This window comes from Cervus canadensis, chromosome 21 (assembly GCF_019320065.1).
Source record: "Cervus canadensis isolate Bull #8, Minnesota chromosome 21, ASM1932006v1, whole genome shotgun sequence".
Lineage (NCBI taxonomy): Eukaryota > Metazoa > Chordata > Mammalia > Artiodactyla > Cervidae > Cervus > Cervus canadensis.
In genome coordinates, this window is record NC_057406.1 from 32,483,792 (window position 1) to 32,507,758 (window position 23,967).

At 36.3% G+C, this 23,967-nt stretch overlaps 1 protein-coding gene across 18 annotated transcripts in view; it reads right to left on the minus strand.

Moving 5' to 3' along the window:
• The window catches only part of SOX5 (SRY-box transcription factor 5), a 1,099,609-nt gene that overhangs the window by 340,593 nt on the left and 735,049 nt on the right, over positions 1-23,967 (minus strand). The window lies entirely within an intron of this gene.

The following is a 23,967-nucleotide window of genomic DNA, read 5'->3' on the forward strand; positions in this document are numbered from 1 at the left end:
CCAATTCACTCTGAGTCTGAAGAAAGAAATGATACTTGAGGAATTCCTCAACCTGTGATCTGTTTGGGAAATTAATTCTTTTCATTGCACAGAGCAATGAGCACAGTTTGTTACACAGAATAGATACTCGGTAAAGTTATTAATATTAAGCTAAGTGTTTGTTAGCATCATTTATATTAATAACTGGAAACTGACTATATGTTCAGTGATAAGTGAAATAAACTGTGACTCCCTTACCCAGTAAAATATGATGCCAGAAAGCAGCAACAGTGAAGCCTACTGGAGCCAGGAGTCAGTACACCAGGTTCAAATCAAGAGACTGTCATTTATTAATCTTGGACAAATTATTTAAACTTTTCAAACCTCAGTTTCTTCATCTAGAAAATGGGATAACAAATAAGTAATTCATATGTGCTATGATGTAATACCAGATCTCCAGAATTTAGTAGTAATAAAATAATTATTGAAAAATAAGAAATATTTCACTTACTCAATTTTCTCTTTGATTTGTGTAATAAAAGTATTTTGAAGGCTAATTGTGAGTCAGCAAAACGATATTCACAGTTAAGTGCAGAGAATGTGAACCCAAATAGATCTGACTCAAATTATGGTTCTACATTCATTAGTTGTGTGACCCTTGGCAAATTATTTAAACTATCTCTGTGTTTGTAAAATGGGGATAATACTGTCATCTACCTCATTGGGTCATCAGTGGATTAGAAATTTAAAAATAATGAGTTATATTAGGTAAGGGATTATATGAGTTACTATACATATAACAAGGTACAAAACTACTAACATGGTAACTGAGAAATGTTAAGGGCTATATGAGTATTTCCTAAATCAAAGATGATTCAGGCCATCATATGAGGATACAACAATGAATAAAACACAGAATATATAAACACAAATGAAGAAAAAGTCAGACCTTTTACCAGAAAAGTGGAAAAGAGGAGAAAAACCCCCTCATCTACTCACCCCACCAAAAAAAGAAAATGCATATATAAGTAGTTCTATAGTTCTTTCTGCTGAAATCAAACTGCATCCATGGAATCTTTTTTTTAAAAGAATAATTTAAATATTTTTGAGGTGGCCCATTTTTAAAGATAATACAAACTTTTTTAAGGAAAAAAAAACTAGTTCACGAAATGTCATGCGACATTAGTGTGCTTTTATCTCTGTCACATACTCAATTTTCAAATTTCACAGTTTAATGGTTCTCTACAAAGTGAGAACTCTGGAAAATGATCAAAGAAAGAATGTTCAATTACTCCTCATTACGAAATAAAACTTTTTAAAGTCAAAGTCCGAAAAAAAATTAGAGTAATGAATTATTTTTCATAAATACATGACACCAATTACTTATTATGCCATATTTCCACTTTTCTTTCATATTTCTCTTTCTTCTTGTGAGATGGACATATTATTTTTTTTTCTTTCTTTATGAGAACATTAGCACCACTAGATTCTCTTGCAAACAAATTTTTAGGTTTATTTACACTAGAAATACAAAACAGCAGAGGTAGTATGAGGAAAAACAGATGAAATACTGACTCTGTTTCTAGTTTCCCTCCTCTTTGTTTTACTTGCGCCTTGACTAGAGCCCCTCAACCCCAGTATATCAGGCTGATTTCATAGCCAATGTCAGTCAAATGCTATATCATTATACTAATCCCATCTTTCTGCTTTTAAAAAGCTAGAGAGCTATTTTTTTTCTATATTAATTAAGACTTTTAATAGAGTACTCCACTTATAGTAAAAACAGCATTTCTTTAAAAGGGACCTTTAGCATGAATTGATATTAAGCAGTGATTTGAGACAGAAGAAACACAAGCTTCAGTTCTCATTTGTAAGCTATCAAGAAGTCCACACACTTATAAAATTTCCCAACTAGCCAAACTATTTATTCATGGTATAAATCAAAATTTCTTGAGCCTACTTTAGCAGATTTATAAGGACCATCTTGTAGCATCCAAAATCACTGAGACAATGGAATTCTTTTTGTAAAACATTAGGTTCTCTGCAAACATTTTTTGCAATTAATATGAGTAATGCTATCTATAAATTTTGTTATTTTAGTCTTATAGTTTGGAAAACTTAGTATTATTTCTAAACTACTAGGCATTTTTCTGACCACATGCATGAAATCCATTCAAATTCATTAGAAGGTTTCAGTAAAAATATAGCTACCATTATTTGAGTTCTTAAAAGGTACTGTTCCAAAAGTTTTATGGATATTACCTTATTTAATTTCCATAAAAGTTGCACAAAGACTGTTATATTCCTATTAAACAGATGAGGATTTACCCAAGGTAATAATAGGAGATGGTAAACTGGGTTATTAAACTCAAGATCATCTAACTTTAAAATTCATGTTGGTCATCATTAAATTATACTGCCTTCCTCAACTGATTCAGGTTCTATAAGAGATGCTAAAGGTATTAAAAAATCAAGCTGATTTACTCCCCTCAGAGTTGAAAATTAAATATGAGAGCCATTTAAAACACACAAGAAACAATGAGCAATCATAACAATGACAAATACTAAATTATGTAGTAGCAAATTATATATGCACATGAAATTCAAAGAGAAAATCCTGAAAATCAAAGGAAGATAGAAACTACTTTATCATGCCAGTTAGCACAATGTTTTGGGATCATTTATTTAATTTTCTTTCTATACCATGAAGTCAGGAAATGGGTCTGATTATCCAGACCTTATTATTAGTGTTTATTAAAAATATATTAAGTTAAATAATTTATTCCTTTATGTACAGATAAGCTTTTGATATAACTCTAGAAAAAACAGGTAAAGAGGAAAAATAAAGCATTACTTCCCAGAAGCATCATCCAGAAAATTTTATAGTATGCACACGTGCACACACACACACATACACACAAGAGAATATAGTGGCTTAACATAAAGAAATGGAGAATATTAAATGACTATACTATCATAGGAGGGTTATTTTAGTGAATGGTCATGAAAGTGAAATAAAATTATTTATATTTGACCTGGCAGACAAAGAAGTATTCTAGATTCTAAGGGCTTCCTAGGTGGCTCAGTGGTAAAGAATCTGCCGACCAATGCAGGAGAAGCAGGTTCGATCACTGTGTCGGGAAGATCTCCTGGATGATGAAATGACAATCCTCTCCAGTATTCTTGCCTCGAAAATCCCATGGACAGAGGAGCCTGGCAGGTTACAGTCCATGGTGTTGCAAAGAGTCATATACAACTGAGCAGGCACAAAGGAGTTGAAAAGAAAAAGAACCAAACCATCAAACTGAAGTTGAGACAAATTCAAGTAGGTAATGCTAAAACTGAATAACTTGAAAATAAGGAGGAAGGAGTCAAAGTAAACACAGTTGTTGCTTGGGAGGTTGGAACAGTGAATACAGTATTGACAAAAACAGAATGGTTAGCAAACAGATGATTGTTAAAATAGAATCAGTATATGTAAAAAAAAAACTAATAAATATAATATAACTAAATTAGTTTATACCTTGAGCATTAGCCCTAACTTTTGACCCTAGCACTGTAACTAAGATGCTATATAATCTCCCTCAGGACTCAAATGATGCATTTATTGTTTGAGATCTTTAAATCTGTATGTGGGACATTCAAATACAGATGCACCTTGAAATATAATATTCAGGTTACAAAGGTAGTAAAATGACTTATGAATCATTATTTTCTAGTGAATGGTTAAAATACATTTTAGTTCAGGAGTTCTCAGAAAATGTCTACTCAGGGAGAGGAGCAAATGGCTAGGTCCTCTTCACATATTTCTAAACGTGGCAGTTATAAGTAAGTATTGGCTTCTCCTTCAGGGACTCCAGTTTACTGTGTAAAATTTTTGACATTGTATTGTTATCTACAATTGGACATTGAAAGATGAACAACATTTTGTAAAGAAAAACATGTACATGGAAATAGCAATGAGCACCTGTAGAATACACAAAACAGGAATTAGAATAAAATGTCAGAAGAAGATTTTTCCTCATTATTCTAGGAGGTAAGACTAAGGTATGAAAAAAAGCACCATTAAAAATAAGAAGAATGGCAGAAACTGACACATCTTTCCCTTAGGTACAATGGACTTTGAGAATGTTGAATTCCTGGTTCTGGATATTCAACCTCCAAACTTCTTAGAGGTGATGTTAAAATGAGGAAAAAATAAAAATGAACAACAAAAAGTTCTGCAGAAATCTACTGCTCTGATTGCTTTATTGAGCTGTGGTCACAGGTCTAAATAAGTGATGGTGGTTTTGCTCCATTAATAAATTCTGTCAAGGGAACTTATTGGGGTATATGTATTAAAAATGAAATTCTATTATACTAAATCCTAATTTATAATAAAATTCTAAATCCTAATTTATTATAAAAAGACAAATAATTTTGGAATTTGGACAGATTCATTCTCTTTTACAATTCTACTTGAATTCTTAATTTCTTAACATTCCTGAATATTTCTGATATCCCACATGATTATGATCTGATACTCTATAACCTACAAAAGTGGCAATCCAAAATAATGGTTTGTATTCTTTATCCTCCCCACAGTAAAAGAATATAGTTTTATTTGTGTTATAAAGCTACTTAGTTTGACTAATAGAGCTCAATTTAAATAGTCAGTCTCTTTAAGTCTGAGATCTATAAGACTGAGTCTCAGGATGATAACCTACCAGGTATTGCTATGTTTACCAACTCTGAGATGATACAAACACAGTGGCTTCTTACTAAAGTCCTTTGCTATCCATTCATTATACTTAGCACATCAAACAGGGGAAAATAATTAAAAAGCTCCCATTGAGCACCTAGAGACCTTGAACATAGACAGGGGGTGAACACAAAGAGAGGATATTTGGTTACAAGAGTCACACTTCCTCTCTTTAATTAATTTTTTTACGGTACATTTTTGGTGTTTCCATTATTTTTCTCCTATTCCCTTGGTTCTAACAGAAGAATACACACACATGTATATATTTCATTAAGAGGAAATAAAAGGGTTGTCTTTAGTTAAGATGTTTCTGTTCACAGAGACTACACATTTAAAAAATAAATTGTCTGAGTAAATTCAATTATCTAGAGAAGCAAAGGAAATCACATGCAAATGACATTAAATGCAGAGGCCATTCCGACAGCTTCATGTTTATTTTTATTGTTTCAGTCAGTGGAAGGGAGAAGCTGTCAGAAATGTAACATCTCTTCCTTTTTAAAGGCCCAATATTTCTGGTACTAAAAACTGCATGAGTAATAATATCCAGAGAAGAAATTTACTTACTACTAAAAACAGGAGAAAGCTCAGACTACCTCTAACTTAACACCCGTACACAAGTGGGTCCCACATACACTAGTTATATCTTGCCTACATAAAGCAAAGGATAACATTTAATTTGTAAGTAGTCCAGTGTCAGTCAAGCTAATGAAGACTGACTTAAAAAAAAAACAACAGTATATCTGAAAAAAAGTTAATAAATCCATACATTAATGTAGCCTAAAACAAAACTGCTAGTCCCATTCTCTGAGAGCAGCTCTGTAAACAGCAGTGCTATGCATGACTCTACTAGGCTTCCCAGGTGGCACAGTGGTAAAGAATCTACTTGCAATGCAGGAGACAGGGGCTCGATCCCTGGGCTGGGAAGATCTGGAGGAGGAAATGGCAACTCACTCCAGTCTTCTTGCTGGGAAAGCCCATAGACAGAGGACCCTGGTGGGCTACAGTGCGTAGGGTCACAAAGAGTCAAACACTACTGAGCATGTACGCATACATGACGAGTCAGAAGACAACCTTTTATCAGAAGAGGCATTCCAATGAAGAGGAATTAAATATGATATTTTTGCCTTGTTCTTTGAATATGACAAAAATACATAGAAAAGATTTAGGCTGCTTTTGTCATAGTTTCTTGTTGAAAAATCTCTGGCTCTTTGCACAGACTTTACGTGCTACCTGAGTTCTCTCGAAGCATGAATGTACCAAGTAAATGTGGCATATGTTTGTATTTTCTTGCCAATTCCAAATTCATTCATTCAAATCGCTCATTGTTGGCTAAATTCTTATCCAATTCCACAGAGCCACCGATATTCCTGGAAGTGAATAGCAGCTTTGTGCACGGAAATAGGAAAGTCAATAGCAGGTCTGTACCTGGAAGAACTATGCAACTGGTGGAAAGGATAAGAATTTGACCACAGGATTTCTTGAGTGTGGTAGAATCTAGTTCAAAATGACCCAAAATGATGAAGCTTTCACCACTTCATTTGGATGTCAATTCCATAACTTGACAATTTGAATTACTGTGAGTTTTTATATGGTCATCTTACATACCACTCTGATTGCAACATGCGTAAGGATTCTTCCATTTAATATAGTTGTATTACAGTGTTCTTTATTTACCATAATTAACCTCTGATTTCACTCAGAACCTAAAGGTATATTCTTAGCAAAATAAAAAAAGCTCGACTTTACTAAACTTAATGAGTCAGTAACTACACTGGAGTTTTTACTAGGCTATTACTTTGATCCCTCCTAATCGACCTATGAAGGAAGTGCTATTATGGCTGCTTTTACACATACAGATGCTGAGTTTAAGTCAGGTACTTCAAGTTAATAAATAATTTGAACTCATATCTCTCTGATTCCTTCAATTGTGTTTCTAACCATTATGCTATACAGCTTTTTACTGGGCTGAAAACGAGTAACTGCTCTAACTTTACTAACCGTAATCTAATATTTTAATCAAAGTTTGTTTTATCTCCATGTCATCTCTGAATCCCATACAGCATTTCTAATATGCCGATTTGGTTTCATAATGTGCTTTATTGACATGTTCCATATTCTTTGCTATTTTTAATTGGCTACATCTTATATTTCATCTTCTTTAACTTGGATTTCCAAATTTAAAATATTTTGGCAAACTTCTAAATGACATTTTAAACACTGCCCCCCCCCCCCATTCACACACATGAATGAGGAATGCACACAAAATTGTTAACCAAATGCTTACTTTTTGAAAAGCATTATTAGAGGTCCTAGAAGGAAAACAAATCATCTTCCAATTGCTGAAGCCAACATATTTCATGACTTCAAAATATTTGAGATGACTGACAACTCTTTACCTGAATTTCTGGTGGCCCATCCTCTGCTATTCATTCTTACCCCCAACATTGCTTGTTAAGACCTTAAATCCTCTAAAATATATTCAACAGCCAGAATAATTTCCTGCTTTTTCCCCTAAACTCTCTGTTTTAGGGATCTGTCTTAACATTTATATGAAGACCTTTCAGTAGCTTTTACCCAGCTTTCAGAAAAAAAAAAAAAATTATGAACTCCTTTGAATAATCCACAAACTTAGGAATCATCTCTTTCCACTCCACTTAGCAATAGAACCATCATTTAACTCCTTGCTTATGAGGAGGCCATACACTCCTCATTTTCTCACTTCTCTGCCTCTTTCAAATTAAATTCAAGCTTTAAAATATGGTCTAGGTTTACTTCCTTGAGGAATTGTAAATGCTTAATAAATATTTGTGGAGTAAATTAATTTGAAATTTTGGATATATGCATGTAATTTTCACATGTCTATCTCTTGGCAGGAAAGTTTCAATCATGCATTTCTAATAGTCTGTTTTCCCCCTAAATATCTCAGTACATCAAACCGAACACACATACATGTGAAATCAGAATCCTGTCACCCAACCCAGCTGTTGCTCTTGGCTCATTTTTGCTTTTCCTCTTTAAAGTTGCACCATTATTCTCCCAATCACACAGGAGTGGAGCAAAAATCACTACTTTTTTCGTAAGTGAGTCTCTTAACCTCTATGAACTTTATTTTTCCTGTATCAAAAATGAGAGTTGTGAAATAAAAGACCTCTAAGAGCTAAGGCCAGGTTTAAAATTCTATAGGTCTATGAGTGGAAAATATACAAAAAAAAAAAAAAAAAAACCATAGCATATAATTGTCTTACCTGCAATCTTTAACTGTTCTAAAACTCTTACCATTCTGTATTTAAATTTAAAAAATGGATAAAAATATAAAACAGGTTAGGAGTATTTATTATTTGCCTTCACTGAAATGGATTAAATAGGCTGTCTGTCCCTATGCAAAGGAATAGGTTTTTTCTAGGTACTACGCCACCACTAAAAGGACAGTGTTCCCTCTTACTGTGAAAAACAGATCTATAAATTAAGCTCCAGCTAGATGTAAATAATAAAGAAGACATTAAAAATAAATTCCGCATACAAAAGTCAATATAAAAATTGTTTTTAATTGCTAATAATATATTACACATACAACATACATATGCATGTATCTCATATATATATGTACATGTATATACATGTATACATATTCGTACATATATATAAACTAAAAACCAATTAGATAGTTTTATTCTCAATTGAAAATGACATTTTGAAGAAAATGTGGAGAAATGACAAAAATCCCAGGTACATAACTTTAATTTCTTTCCCTTCCTTCCTTCTTTTTTTCTTTCTTTCCTTTTATCTTGATTTTTCAACAACTGTGCTAAAATCTCAACTACTTTTAATATTAACTGGTATAATCCAGATTTCATATGGTGCCTTTTCTACTTGAGGTAAACTGTTCTGTTCCACAGCTCAACTCAGCATTCTGGGAACAAGAAGTCAAATAAGATTTCTTTTTGTTGATGTTTCTAAAATGCTCAACTATCCATTTGATTTTGCCACATTTTGACTGGTCTGGTGGAATAATGTTAAGGCAGGGAAGAAAATATACTGCAAGTACTTTGAAGCAAATAAAAACTATTTTTTTTAATATTTGAGCAAGAAAAGTAAATATAGATATTCCTGGTCCTTTCTCATACTCTTCACAGGCCTACTGCAATCTCTGTATAATCCAGTCCTCAATAGCAATTTTTTTTTTTTCTGATACAGAACAGAGGAAAAAATGGTTGGTCTTATTTCCCAGAACTTACTTGATACTTTATGTATTTATTTAAACTACAAATCAGTCAATTACTGGCCAAAATATTTGAAGGATTTGTTCAAACAGGGGGCCCATCTCCCCTTATTCTCACTCCATCCCAGACTAAACCCTGGTTCAATTCTGCTTTCACAGATTTGGTATGGAGACAAATTTGGATTAGACTTTTTTGCTTTCTATCCTAAGACACATATTTAGAGTCAAAACTAAATCATAAATTAATGTTTAATTCATGAAACAGTATGTTTATAAAGCCATTTATGCATCTCTATCCTTTCATGGTTCCCCAACAATTACAGATCATAAACTCCAAATTTCTGATAGCACTCAAGGCCCCTTACAATCTGCCATTAATCTAATTTTTCAACTTTATTCCACTAAAATATGGTCTTTTGAGTTAGTCCCATTCTTACTGGACTTGTGACTTTATTTTATTCTCTCTGCTTTGGTATCCATATCATGAAAATGAAAATAATGACACTGTGTTTTCAGAGGTAAACATTACATGACCTGACAAATATAAAGGTTTAACACAATTCCTAGCCCATATTTACCTTTTGATAAATATTATTTCCTTTTCACTAGATTCTTTGAAAGCACACTCTAATCAAATAACCCATATTATCTATTGTTACTAAAGCTGAAGCTCCAATACTCTGGCCACCTGATATGAAGAGCTGACTCAGTGAAAAAGACTCCAATGCTCAGAAAGACTGAAGGCAGAAGGAGAAGGAGTCGGCAGACGATGAGATGTTTAGATAGTATTACCGACTCAATGGACATATATTTGAGCAAACTCTGGGAGATAGTGGAGGACAGAGGAGACTGGCATGCTGCAGTCCATGGGGTCGCAAAGAGAGACATTACTTAGAGATGGAGTAACAACCACTACCACACACAAATCTAGAAATTCCCTGAATAGACATAAACAGGAGTACATTGTGTGCAAATTTTCACAGCCTTACCTAGATGTGTTCCCTTTTCTGAGCGCTTTCCTTTTGCTCTGCTTGGAATATCCCCTTCCACTCTATTTCTCTCCACATCATCTTGCATTTTCAAATCATAGCTATCCTTCAAGACTAAGTTTATCTGTTTTCGTTTTTAGAAAGCCCTTCTTCACTTCCACCCTCTCAGTGAAACTCCTCCAAGAGCCACTCTACTGCCCCACATTTGAAGTGAATCCAACTCATTTCTGATTTACTGTGATTTGCACACATATACAGGATGTGTTTGAGGAGCGGTCCTCAAAGCACCAATCCACAACAAGCTGCCCCCAAACGGAAATCAATCCTATCAATACGCACCCTTAAGTTGAGTTCAGCTGATGTTCTTTTCCTACCAAGACTTTCTCGATGAAGCACAGACCATATTTTCAGCAGCACTGCTCTGGAACCATTTGCTCCTTTTCTTCTTCAGCCAGAAAATGCTGTTCTTCCCCCATAAGCTCCCATGTGCTGTGCTTAGTCACTCAGTTGTGTCTGACTCTTTGTCACCCAATGGACCGTAGCCCGCCAGGCTCCTCTGTCCTTGGGGATTCTCCAGGAAAGAATACTGGAGAGAGTAGCTACGCCTTTCTCCAGGGGATCTTCCCGACCAAGGGATTGAAGCCACAATTCTTGCACTGCAGGTGGATTCTTTTTTCTTTTTTTCAGGTGGATTCTTTACCACCTGAGCCACCAGGGAAGCCCAAGAATAACAGAGTGGGTAGCCTAGCCCTTCTCCAGGGGATCGTCCCCGTCCATTTATCGAACCAGGGTCTCCTGCACTGCAGGCAGACTGTTTACCAGTTCATCTACCAGGGAAGCCCATAAACTCCCATAGCATATCATAAACCCCTCCACTTGTAACACTCACCACAGTATTATCAAAGCCTTAATTAGGATTTTTATGCATATCCAGTGTCTGATTGTGAATTCTCAAAGATAAAATGTGCCCTTTTCATGTTTTCATCTAGCATATTTCATACCTAAAATATTGCATAAATGTTAGCTTAAATGAGATGACTTCTCTCCCCTATCACTACACTGAAGGATGCGGCATTTAAGATGTAGGTAAAACACGCCCTTCTTTGTGACAATTTTCTCCTGTCATTCTGGTAGTCATAGTACACCTGGGTGCAGACAGTATTGGAGAGTATTGAAGTAAAGACTATATGTACAGGGTGCTTAGAATGAAAGAGAAGTAATTGAGAATACAATGAAGAGCACAGTAGCATACAGAACTTCATGTCATAAGTAAAAGGACAGCTGACTTATTTCTCAAAGATTTAACACAGTTTGATAAACCATCTGCCATTCAACTAGAATATTACGGAGATGGAGGAAGAGGCAGAAACAAAACTACAGTGAGAATTATATCCAATTTCCAAACTTTTTCCCATTATAAACCTAGAGACCTATCAAATGCTAACACATTTCTTCAATACAGGCTCTATTTCTTGTCTTCTTCCAAACAAGAAAGCATATAACAATGAACATTATAACGAGTAATAAAAATAAAACTTAATCTTGAATTTATATATATATATACATATATATGTATATATAACTTCACAAATAGCTTATAAACTTTTTTAAAATGCAACAATTCAAACTACTTAGGGTACACTAGAAAACCAATACAGTTCCACTTGCATAGTTCAACACAGAAGTTGAGCCTATTTGTAGCTAAGCTTACAAGGTCTAAGGTTCTTATCACAATCCCACAATAACTATCCAACCTACTTTTCCCTTTTAGCTATATAGCCAGGTGTTTGGACATGAAAATAGGACTCTGTGTTAATTTTATCCTAAATTGGATTTGTGCCATTCCTAGTGGTTTTGCTGTATTCATATTTCTTTCGATGATTTCTGGTTGTACTGATCTTGCAATTTTTTTTACTACTGCTACTTATATAAGATTTACTACAATGTCGTTTTTATTTTTTTCAGTAGAGGTACATAAATGAGGCACTTCACTCACTAAGGAAATCTCTTTATAATTACAGGGATCACATAAAAATCCCCTTCTCCACCATGGAAATCTAGTAGCTATTTGCAAGTAACAAAAATACTTAACTATTCAAAATCAGATGAAGGGGTAATTGTATTCTTTTAAAATTACAAAGGAAAAATCTGAAGGCATATCATATATTTTCCTCAAAAAATAATAAACAGTATCTTTGTGAGAAATATTTAAAGAAACAAAATGTATATTATATATATATATATATATGGCTCATATAATTAACTTAAAAAGCATTTCAGTTACAAATAATCAAAAGTTTTCCTTTTTTGTCTGTTTTTGATTGTTTCACTATATCTGAATGAAGTACTCAACAAGAAGAAATAAAATATGGAAAGAAAAACAGTACCATATGAACATAATTTTTGTTCCTATTTTTATTAAATCTGTCTTATAGTTAATTGCATTACACAGAGTTACCAAAAAGTTCTACCTTTACGTAAACTGCTACACTTCATACAATACACAGATTATTGTACGAAGTAAATAGTAACCCGACTTTTGCTTTGGATGAGAACATACATGAATATTAGGATAGGTTGTTCAATATCATGATTCAAGCTACTAGAGGATTATGTTAACAAAGTGACCCGTAAATAAGAATGACACTCTGACCTCAGACACAGAATAATTAAACATGGAATGTAAGAGAGTGGGTAAGAGGATTGGAGAAGAGAAAGAAGGGAAGCAATAGGAGCTCTATATAAAAGGCAACTATGTGAAATTCTTTCAAAATTATTTACTGTTTTACCCACCACCAGGGCTACATAATCATCTTCCTAGGCCCTAAGAAATCATGTCTTCATAAACCCCCTTCCCTCCATTAAAAAAATTTTGATAATAATAGTTTTAAAATACATAATATATTTAAAACTATATTTTGTGACTCTAGTGGTAGAAATATAAAAACAACAGTATTATATACTAAAACATTTTCTTCAATATAAAAGTTCATGTTTTTCTTCATATTTTAAAAGAACTCAAAACATTCTCATGGACCCTGAAAGTACTATTGCCTATAATGCTTGATGGATAAAAGGGCCCTGTCTATGTCAATAGGTTTTCTCTCCAAGCAATTTTTCTTGATTCTCAATATTCTAAGACTATGTGGTAGTGTTACATCTTTGCAAAGACTGATTTAACACAGCTTTATATTACATTTATTTTCACTGAGTGTTTTGTGTGTTACATTTATCTACTTGTCTACCTGCAACAGAGCTTCCCTAAGTGGCTCAGTGGTAAAAAATCGACCTGCCAAGGCAGGGCACATGGGTTTGACCCCTGGTCTGGGAAGAACCCTTGCAGAAGAAAATGGCAACCCGCTCCAGTCTTCTCGCCTGGAGAACTGCACGGAGCCTGGTGTGTTACAGCCCGCAGAGTCACAGAGAGCTGGACAAGCCTTGGCAGCCGAAAAGCAGCATCAGCATAGCTCCCACACGGTGAGCAATGACTCTGTGAGCTCTCATGTTAAATCCTCAAAACTACAAATACAAACATACATACAGCTGGGCTCATTCTCATCTTCTAGAAGTTGTATTATCTGTCATTAAATGATCTGAAAGTAAGAGTCTCTTATGATTTGATACCAAAAAAGCATCAAAACAACTGAAAACTGTATAGATAATACTGCGTAAACTTCAAAGCTGCTAAAAGACTGGATCTTAAATGTTCCCACCATAAAAAAATAATAATAATAAAATAACTATGTAATGTGATAGAAGTGTCTATTAGCTTCACATCCACGGGCAGAGAAGCCCCAGCAAGACGGTAGGTGCTGGAGCAGCGGCTGCCCAGGCTGGAGCGACTCTGAGGAGATACCCCATGTTCGAGGGCAGAGAAGCCCCAGCAGGGTGGTAGGCGCCGGAGCGGCGGCGGTGTGGCGCTGGGGCAACTTTAAGGAGATGCCCCACATCCAAGGGCAAAGGAGAAGCCCCAACAAGATGGGAGGAGGGGCGAACTGCATTTAGAGTCAAACCCCATACCCGCTAGAGATGCTCAGAGGGCTCAAACAAACCTTGCGCGAACCAGGACCCAGAGACCCCACAGAGACTGAGACAGAACTGTGTCTGCGTGTCTCTGGAGGTACGGGTCAGCAGTGGACTGCCATGGGGGCAGAGGCTCTGGGTGCAGTACACCTGGGTATGGCACAAGCCCTCTTGGAGGAGGTCACCATTAACCCCACCACAGAGCTGCCAGAACTCACACAGGACTGCAGAAACAGACTCTTGGAGGGCACAAACAGAGCCTTGTGCTCATCAGGACCCAGGAGAAAGGAGCAGTGACCCCACAAGAGACTGACTCAGACTAGCCCAGGAGTGTCCAGGAGTCTCCGGCAGAGGCCTGGGTCACTGGTGGCCTGGTGCAGGGTTGGGGGCATTGAGTGTAGCGCTGCATGCATGGGACCTTTGAAGGAGGTCTCCATTATCTTCATTACCTCCACCATAGTTTGGCCCCAGGTAAATAACAGGGAGGGAACACAGCCCCACCCATCAACAGAAAATTGGATTAAACATATACTGAATTATGTCCCCCCACCACCTGATCAGAACAAGACCCAGTTTCCCCCTCAGTCAGTCTCTCCCATCAGGAAGCTTCCATAAGCCTCTTATCCTGCTCCATCAGAGGGCAGACAGACTGAAAACCACAATCACAGAAAACTAATCTGATCACATGGACCACAGCCTTGCCTAACTCAATGAAACTGTGAGCCATGCCACCTCCCTACCTGGTAGAGAATTCTGACAAAACGTGGTCCCCTGGAGAAGGGAATGGCAAACCACTTCAGTATTCTTGCCTTGAGAACCCCATGAACAGTATGAAAAGGCAAAAAGGTAGAGGACACTGAAAGATGAACTCCCCAGGTTGGTAGGTGCCCAATATGCTACTAGAGATCAGTGGAGAAATAACTCCAGAAAAATGAAGAGAGGGAGCCAAAGCAAAAACAATGCACAGTTGTGGATATGACTGGCGATGGAAATAAAGTCTGATGCTGTAAAGAGCAATATTGCATAGGAACCTGGAATGTTAAGTCCCTGATTCAAGGTAAATTGGAAGCGGTCAGACAAGAGATGGCAAGAGTGAACATCAATATTTTAGCAATCAGTGAACTAAAGTGGACTGGAATGGATGAATTTAACTCGGATGACTATTGAATCTACTACTGTAGGTCAGAATCCTTTAGAAGAAATGGAATAGCCCTCATAGTCAACAAAAGAGTCTGAAATGCAGAATCTGGGTGCAATCTCAAAAACAACAGAATGATCTCTGTTCGTTTCCAAGGCAAACCATTTAATATCACAGTAATCCAAGTCAATGTTCTGACCAGTGGAGAAGGAAATGGCAACCCACTCCACTAATCTTGCCTGGAGAATCCCATGGACAGAGGAGCCTGGCAGGCTACAGTTCACGGGGTTGCAAAGAGTCAGGCATGACTGAGCAACTATCACTCACTCACTCATGCCCCGACCAGTAATGCTGAAGAAGCTGAAGTTGAATATTTCTATGAAGACCTACAAGACCTTCTAGAACTAACACCCAAAAAAGATGTCCTTTTCATTATAGGGGACAAGAATGCAAAAGTAGGAAGTGAAGAAACACCTGGAGTAACAGGCAAATTTGACCTTGGAGTATGGAATGAAGCAGGGCAAAGGCTAACAGACTTTTGCCAAGAGACTGTGCAAGAGAAGACTCTACACATGGACATCACCAGATGATCAAACCGAAATCAGATCAATTATATTCTTTCCAGCCAAAGAGGGAGAAGCTCTATACAGTCAGCAAAAACAACACCAGAAGCTGACTGTGGCTCACATCATGAACTCCTTACTGCCAAATTCAGACTTAAATTGAAGAAAGTAGGGAAAACCAGTAGACCATTCAGATATGACCGAAATCAAATCCCTTACGATTATACAGTAGAAGTGAGAAATAGATTTAAGGGATTAGATCTGACAGAGTGCTTGAAGAGCTATGGATGGAGGTTTATGACATTGAACAGGAGGCAGGGATCAAGAGCATCCCCCAAGAAAAAGAAATGCAATAAGGCAAAATGGTTGTCTGAGGAGGTGTTACAAATAGCTGTGAAAAGAAGAGAAGCAAAAAGTAAAGGAGAAAAGGAAAGATATACCCATTTGAACGCAGAGTTCCAAAGAATAGCAAGGAGAGATAAGAAAGCCTTCCTTAGTGATCATTGCAAAGAAACAGAGGAACAACAGAACGGGAAACAGAATGGGAAAGACAAGAGATCTCTTCAAGAAAATCAGAGATACCAAGGGAATATTTCATGCAAAGATGGGCTTAATAAAAGACAGAAATGGTATGGACCTAACAGAAGCAGAAGACAGTAAAAGAGGTGGCAAGAATATGCAGCAGAACTATACAAAAAAGATCTTCATGACTCAGATAATCACGATGGTGTGATCACTCACCCAGAGGCAGACATCCTGGAATGCAAAGTCAAGTAGGCCTTAGGAAGCATTACTACGAACAAAGCTAGTGGAGGTGAAGGAATTCCACTTAAGCTATTTCAAATCCTAAAAGATGATGCTGTGAAAGTGCTGCACTCAGTATGTCAGCAAATGTGGAAAACTCAGCAGTGGCTGCAGGACTAGAAAAGGTCAGTTTTCATTCCAATCCCTAAGAAAGGCAATGCTAAAAAATGCTCAAACGACCACACAATTGCACTCATCTCACACGCTAGTAAAGTAATGCTCAAAATTCCCCAAGCCACCCTTCAACAATATGTGAACTATGAACTTCCAGATGTTCAAGCTGGATTTAGAAAAGGCAGAAGAACCAGAGCTCAAATTGCCAACATCCATTGGATCATCGAAAAAGCAAGAGTTCCAGAAAAACATCCTCTTCTGCTTTGTTGACTATGCAAAAGCTTTTGACTGTGTGTATCACAACAAACTATGGAAAATTCTTAAAGATGTGGGAATACCAGACCACCTGATCTCCCTCCTGAGAAATCTGTATGCAGGTCAAAGCAACAGTTAGAACTGGACAAGGAACAACAGACTGGTTCCAAATAGGGAAAGAAGTATGTCAAGGCTGTATATTGTCACCCTGCTTATTTAAGTTATGTGCAGAGTACATCATGAGAAACACTGGGCTGGATGAAGCACAAGATGGAATAAAGATAGCTGGGAGAAAATATCAATAACCTCAGATATGCAGATGATACCACACTTATGGCAAAGAGGAACTAAAGAGCCTCTTCTTGTTGAAAGTGAGAAAAAGGCTGGCTTAAAACTCAACATTCCAAAAACTAAGACCATAGCATCTGGTCCCATCACTTCATGGCAAATATATAGGAAAACAGTGGAAACAATGGCAGACTTTATTTTCTTGGGCTTCAAAATCACTGCAGATGGTGACTGCAGCCATGAAACTAAAAGACGTTTGCTCCTTGGAAGAAAAGCTACGACCAACCTATACCAACCTAGACAGCGTATTAAAAAGCAGAGACACTACTTTGCCAACTAAGGTCCTTCTAGTCCAAGCCATGGTTTTTCCAGTGGTCATGTATGGGTGTGAGAGTTGGACCATAAAGAAAGCTGAGCACTGAAGAATTGATGCATTTGAATTGTGGTGTTGGAGAAGAGTCTTGAGAGTTCCTTGGACTGCAAGGAGATCCAACCATTTCATCCTAAAGGAGCTCAGTCCTGAAATATTCATTGGAAGGACTGATGCTGAAGCTGAAACTCCAAAATTTTGGCCACCCTATGCAAAGAACTGACTCATTTGAAAAGATCCTGATGCTGGGAAAGATTGAAGGCGGAGGAGAAGGGGACGACAGAGGATGAGATGGCTGGATGGCATCACCGACTCAATGGACATGAGTTTGAGTAGACTCCAGGACTTGATGATGGAAAGGGAAGCCTGGTGTGCTGCAGTCCACAGGGTTGCAAAGTCGGATATGACTGAGCGACTGAACTAAACTGAACTGATAAGGGTATTCATATTAAAATATATATGTAATCAAATCAGCACATTGTACACAGCAAGCTTACAAAATTGTATCTCAATAAATATTTTAAAATAAATTAAATAAAACTGAAAACTCTACATGTATTCTGGGTATAGACTGGAAGCAGAACTATTAAAATACTGGATTATTAGTTTAAATTACTTCTTTCCTTTTCGTGGATATTGAAGTCACAGTTCTCAATATACACTTTTATGATCATATTATTAATAATATTTAGCTGGACTATTTAGTACTAGTTTGCTGTACAGCTTGAGATTTGTATTATATAATTATTAATATATCCTTGATTTTAGAACACTTGGGGAGAAAGTTATCGAAAAAATTCTGAAGGCTGCCTATGTAACTATGCAAGTAATGGGGACACAAATCTTGCTAGGCGTGTTAGCCAGCGTACTATAGAAATCAAAGGGGTGATAAATATTCCCAGTATATAGATTGTTTTCATATTCAGTGATGAATTAATGCTAAACCAGTGGAATAAAATATATTCACCAAATGCACAGATACTCAAAATGACCTTTGCTCTCAAACTCTCTAATGCTGTAAAATATTAGCAAGGTCTAGTTTAATATCTTACTTTCCTCATATGAGACAGCTTTAGCAAATAAAAAATATTCATTTTTAAAAGTTACATTATTTTCAAATAATAAGCAAAAATTCTCTTTCACTGTAAAAAAATTCATATTTTCATTTTTCATTAAATCAATATCTCTGAGCACTTGATTCCACGGCCAAGAATTAACTTTAATGTCACTGCCGACACTAAAAGTAAACCACTTGTTTATATGTTACTGAACCCTTAATATAAAGTATCAGTTTATATGTTTGTGAGCCAAGGCATTCATTCTCAAGCATACCTCAACTGCAGATTCTTAGCATATATTTTAATTTCCATACTATATTTTTTACTTAAATCAAACAGTCTATGATTTTTGCTTTAGATTATATCATTTTCTTTCCTTTTTTTCTTTTTTTGCCACAAAGGATATATAGGAGTCTACTGGTAAAGGATTACTACCCACAGTGGAAATAAAGCACACGAGGATGAACTGTATTCACGAGGCAAGTTCAAAGAGCTACACGTGTTTAACTAGTCATTGTGCTACTATTATTTAACTTATTATTAAATAAAGAACTTTCCCATAACTTGATTACAAAAGACTTTCACTGGGTGGACTTTACTACTGAGCTAAAGGCTCTGGTAAAAATGTGGTTATCTGTGTAGGCACTTTGCAGCGAATTTTCTGAATTAAAAAATGTTGAATATTAGGTGCCTGAAATATGGTGATTCACAAAACTACATTCTTTTCTATAATAAATCAAGGAATTATAAATGAGCATAAGAAAATTTACTGAAAGCTGAAATAAAAGGGAAAAATGAGGAAAATTTTCCTTTGGCCTACAAAACGGAACAGAATTCATTTCCAGAAAAATTCAAAAAGATAGTTTCTCACCTAAATTCTTAGGTGAACAATCTCATGAAATAGTATTTGAACATTAGTTTATTTAAGTATAGTAAACACATCAGAGTTGTTCAAAGAGGAAGTCTATCCCAGTGCCACACTTTGTCCTTGAGTAGTCACTGCTTGCTGTCAGTTCCTAGCAACAGTGAGGCAATCAAGTTTAGCCAAGCACTATAATAGATAACTCTGTAATCCAGTTGCTCTTAGACATCTCTAGACATTTGAGAGGGGCCTAGTGAAACTACTGTCTTTTAAAAGATTCCTCTAAAAGGACAGGACAGAGAAGGCAATGGCACCCCACTCCAGTACTCTTGCCTGGAAAATCCCATGGACGGAGGAGCCTGGTAGGCTGCAGTCCATGGGTCACAAAGAGTCGGACACGACTGAGCGACTTCACTTTCACTTTTCACTTGCATGCATTGGAGAAGGAAATGGCAACCCACTCCAGTGTTCTTGCCTGGAGAATCCCAGGGACAGGGGAGCCTGGTGGGCTGCCGTCTATGGGGTCGCACAGAGTCGGACACGACTGAAGCGACTTAGCAAAAGGACAGGAAATAAGAACAGAATGTTTGGTAAAAACACACTATGTTTCATTCAGTAATTGAAAACCATGTAGAAGAGAAATTTTAAATACTATAAGCAGTGACTTAGAATGTAGTAAACAAAAGTTAGTTATAGGAAAGGAACCAGAATGAAAAAACAAAAAGTGATCCCCAGGTGACCCAGAGCCAAAGATGAACTTGAAGAGGCACAAGGTGATACCAGGGTTCTGCTGAGCATAGATAAATTCTACAGTGAGAGTGAACTTCAACCAAACCAAACTCTTAAGGGAAATGATTAGTTTTATAAATAAAGAGAAAATGCTCTGGAAGACAGACTGTACTTAAAACAAACTCCCTGAAGTTCTGTACCCGTACTGCTTTCCATCTCAAAAGATGGAAAAGGCAACAGAAATTTGTTGCGTGATACTCCTTAATAGCTCAGAAACCATCAAGCTTTAACAGACATTTTCTAGCAAAAGTGAATAGCTTAAGAGTAAGCCATCAACCTCTTAGTCTATCTAACAGTCCTGGCTCAAGGCTATGACCATAGGACAGTGGATTTTCTTGGCATGTTTAAACCAAGTCTGTGCAGCTCATCTAATGCTAGACTTGTAACAATCTATGCGGAAGTTTTTCTTTGTCCATGAACATGAGTAATATTAAAATGAAGCAGGAAGCTTCTATTCAATATTCATGAAGCATAATCTTTTGGCTTAAAAACAATAACACATGATGGACATTATTAAGAGAAACTGTAAATTAACTACTCTGAAAAAAAAAAAAAGAAGGAGCATAGAGGAAAAAATATGTTCTTTATCATTAAGAAGTTATCTGCTGAAAGGTTTTCATTGGGATACCTAAGTACTTCAGGGCTTCCCTGGTGGCTCAGCTGGTAAAGAATTTGCCTGCAATGTGGGAGACCTGGGTTTGATCCCTGGGTTGGGAAGATCCCCTGGAGAAGGGAAAGGTTACCCACTCCAGTATTCTGGCCTGAAGAATTCCATGAACTGTATAGTCCATGGAGTTGCAAAAAGTCAGACATGAGTGAACGACTTTCACTTCACTTCAAGGACTTCAGAAGATCATTTCAGGTTCTATAATTCTAGAAAAATTCCCCTATCCTTTCCTTCTTAATTAAAATTTCTCATAATTCTGAAAAAAAAATCCTGTTTTTTCTTGAATAAAAAGTCCCACAATTTTTAAAATAGAAATAAAGGAAAGAAGGGCAAAAAACAGGAGGGAAGGAATGGAGGAAAGAAGATAGGGAAAGGGGGATAAGGAGACAGGGATAAACCTGATAAAACATTCAATGAAAGCCACAATAATAAATGAGCCTGATTTGTTGCTGACTGTATATGGAACTAGACAATTTTATCATTAAATTTGAAGCATCTGTTAGTTTGAGATTATACCAGTACTTCTCTACTGATTATTTATGAAGACTGTGTATAAAGCAGTGGGTGTTGAATTGTATCAAATACCCTTCTGAGGATTTTCAAACAAGATTTCTCCTTGAGCACGTGAGAGATCAACAAAGATTTTCGGTAACAGGCCAGACAGCAAATATTTTCAGGTTTAGGGCAATAGGGTCTTTGTAGTAACTACTCAATTCTGCCATTGTGGTGCAAAAGCAATCTTGAACCACAGTATATGGATGGGCGTGGCTGTGAGGAATAAAGACTCAGACATAGCGAACAGACTTGTGGACACAGAGGAGCAAGGAGAGAGTGGGACGAATTGTGAAAACAGCACTGAAACATATGAATTATCATGTAAAACAGATAGTTAGTAGGCAGTTGCCATATAACCCTGAGAGCCCAGTCTAGCACACTGTGATAACATAAAGGGGCAGGGTGGGGTAGGGAGTGGGAGGGACGTTCAAGAGTGAGAGGACATATGTATATTTCTGGCTGATTATTATTGCAGGGTAGAAACCAACACGACATTGTAAAGGAACTGTCCTTCAATTTTTTTTTTTTAAACAAGTACAGACAGTAGGGCAGATTTGGCCATTAAGCCAGATTTAGGCAGCAAACCCAGCAGGCAGTAGTTTACGTCACTGCTAACATGCATGTCTGACTCTTTGTGACCCCATGGATTGTAGCCCACCAGGCTCCTCTGTCCATGGGCTTCTCCAGGCAAGAATACTGGAGTGGGTTGCCATGCCCTCCTCCAGGGGATCTTCCCCACCCAGGGCTCAAACCTGCATCTCTTCTGTCTCCTGCATTGGCAGGTGGGTTCTTTACCACTAGTGTCTTCTGGGAAGCCCAACTGCTCACACAGATTATGCTAATCTATATTTCTGTTTATCAAACTCTGCTTGCATTTCCCGAAATAACTCTTCTTAGTCATGGTCTAGTAAGTTTAGTAAAATGCAGTAACAACTTTCTCTAATACTTTATTTAGAACTTCTGCATATATACTCAAAATGAGATTGAACTTCTTCTAGGGGAGTGGTCAGGCACTACAGTTATGCTAATTGGAGAGTTTATTATTTTGCTCTGGAAAAAAGTTTCATAAAACATGATAATTCTGTTTCTTAGAAGTTGAAGGTACTGAACTGGTTATGGGTAACAATTTTACAGCTAATTTTTGACTTGGAAAAAAAGTCTTTTATGGATAGAGTCTGTTTAGGTTTCCCACTTTCTCTGTAGTCCTATAAAATCATGCATTTCAATGAGATTATTAAATTTGTTAATAAGTTTAAACAGTTGTATTTGCCAGTATATGGTCAATGGGATATAATTTTCCAGGGATTGATTCAAGGGGCAATATATTAAAGAAAAGCTCTATGATTGATTAAGTGTGGGAAATATTATGCAAGATAAAGCTAACTAGGTCTCTGAACAAAAAGGACCAACTTCTCAAAACATTTAACATACCATGTGGAATGTCAGTATCAAAAGGTGAGATTATGAATTACATTATGAAATGCTTCCCTAATTAATGTGACTATAAAACCTTTGCTTTAGACACTGCATATAACATGCGATCTTTGAATACAATTTTGAAAATGTTAGATTATAAACAATTTATAAGATCTCCATGAATGTAATAAGGTTACCCCTGAGCAGTCCTTATTTTGTGTATATGTGTGTGTTTGTTTGATTTTTCATTTATTAATCTAGGGAGAAGTTTCCCCAATTTTCTTTTAGTTCACTTAATTCATTTCTTTTATTCCTCAAGGTCTGTTTTATATCTTTATTAGGGTGATTTTATTACAATGTGTTCTTGCTTTCAAAGTCTGAATGTTTTGTTCTTTCCCCACTAATTCTATTTAATATTGAAGGCACTAAAACTATACATTTGGCTAATATTAGAAATTTCAATATATCACACAAGTTTTGATATCCATGTTATTGTTTTTTAAGCATCTTGTAGTTTTAATCTTAATACAAAAATTATTTAGTCATGTACACTTTAAAAAAAAATTAAGTGACCTACATATAGAGAGTTGTTAAGTCAATTCCATTAAGCATGTTCATCAAATATTTTAAATATTTATTTGTGTTCTGTTTCCTCCATCTGTAAAAGAGAAAAGAATATTTAAAAACCTCTGATTGTAGGGACTTCCCTGGTGGTCCACAAGGCCAAAAACAAAAAACAACAACAAAATCTCAGTATAACTATGTTTCTATCAACATCTCATATTTCTACTATTTTTCCTTTCTTTAGCTTAATATATTTTTTTCTTTTTAAAGTTCATTTCATGAAGCAACCTAGATGCCCATCAGCAGACGAATGGATAAGGAAGCTGTGGTACATATACACCATGGAATATTACTCAGCCATTAAAAAGAATTTATTTGAATCAGTTCTAATGAGATGGATGAAACTGGAGCCCATTATACAGAGTGAAGTAAGCCAGAAAGATAAAGACCAATACAGTATACTAACGCATATATATGGAATTTAGAAAGATGGTAATGATAACCCTATATGCAAAACAAAGAAAGAGACACAGATGTACAGAACAGACTTTTGGACTCTGTGGGAGAAAGCGG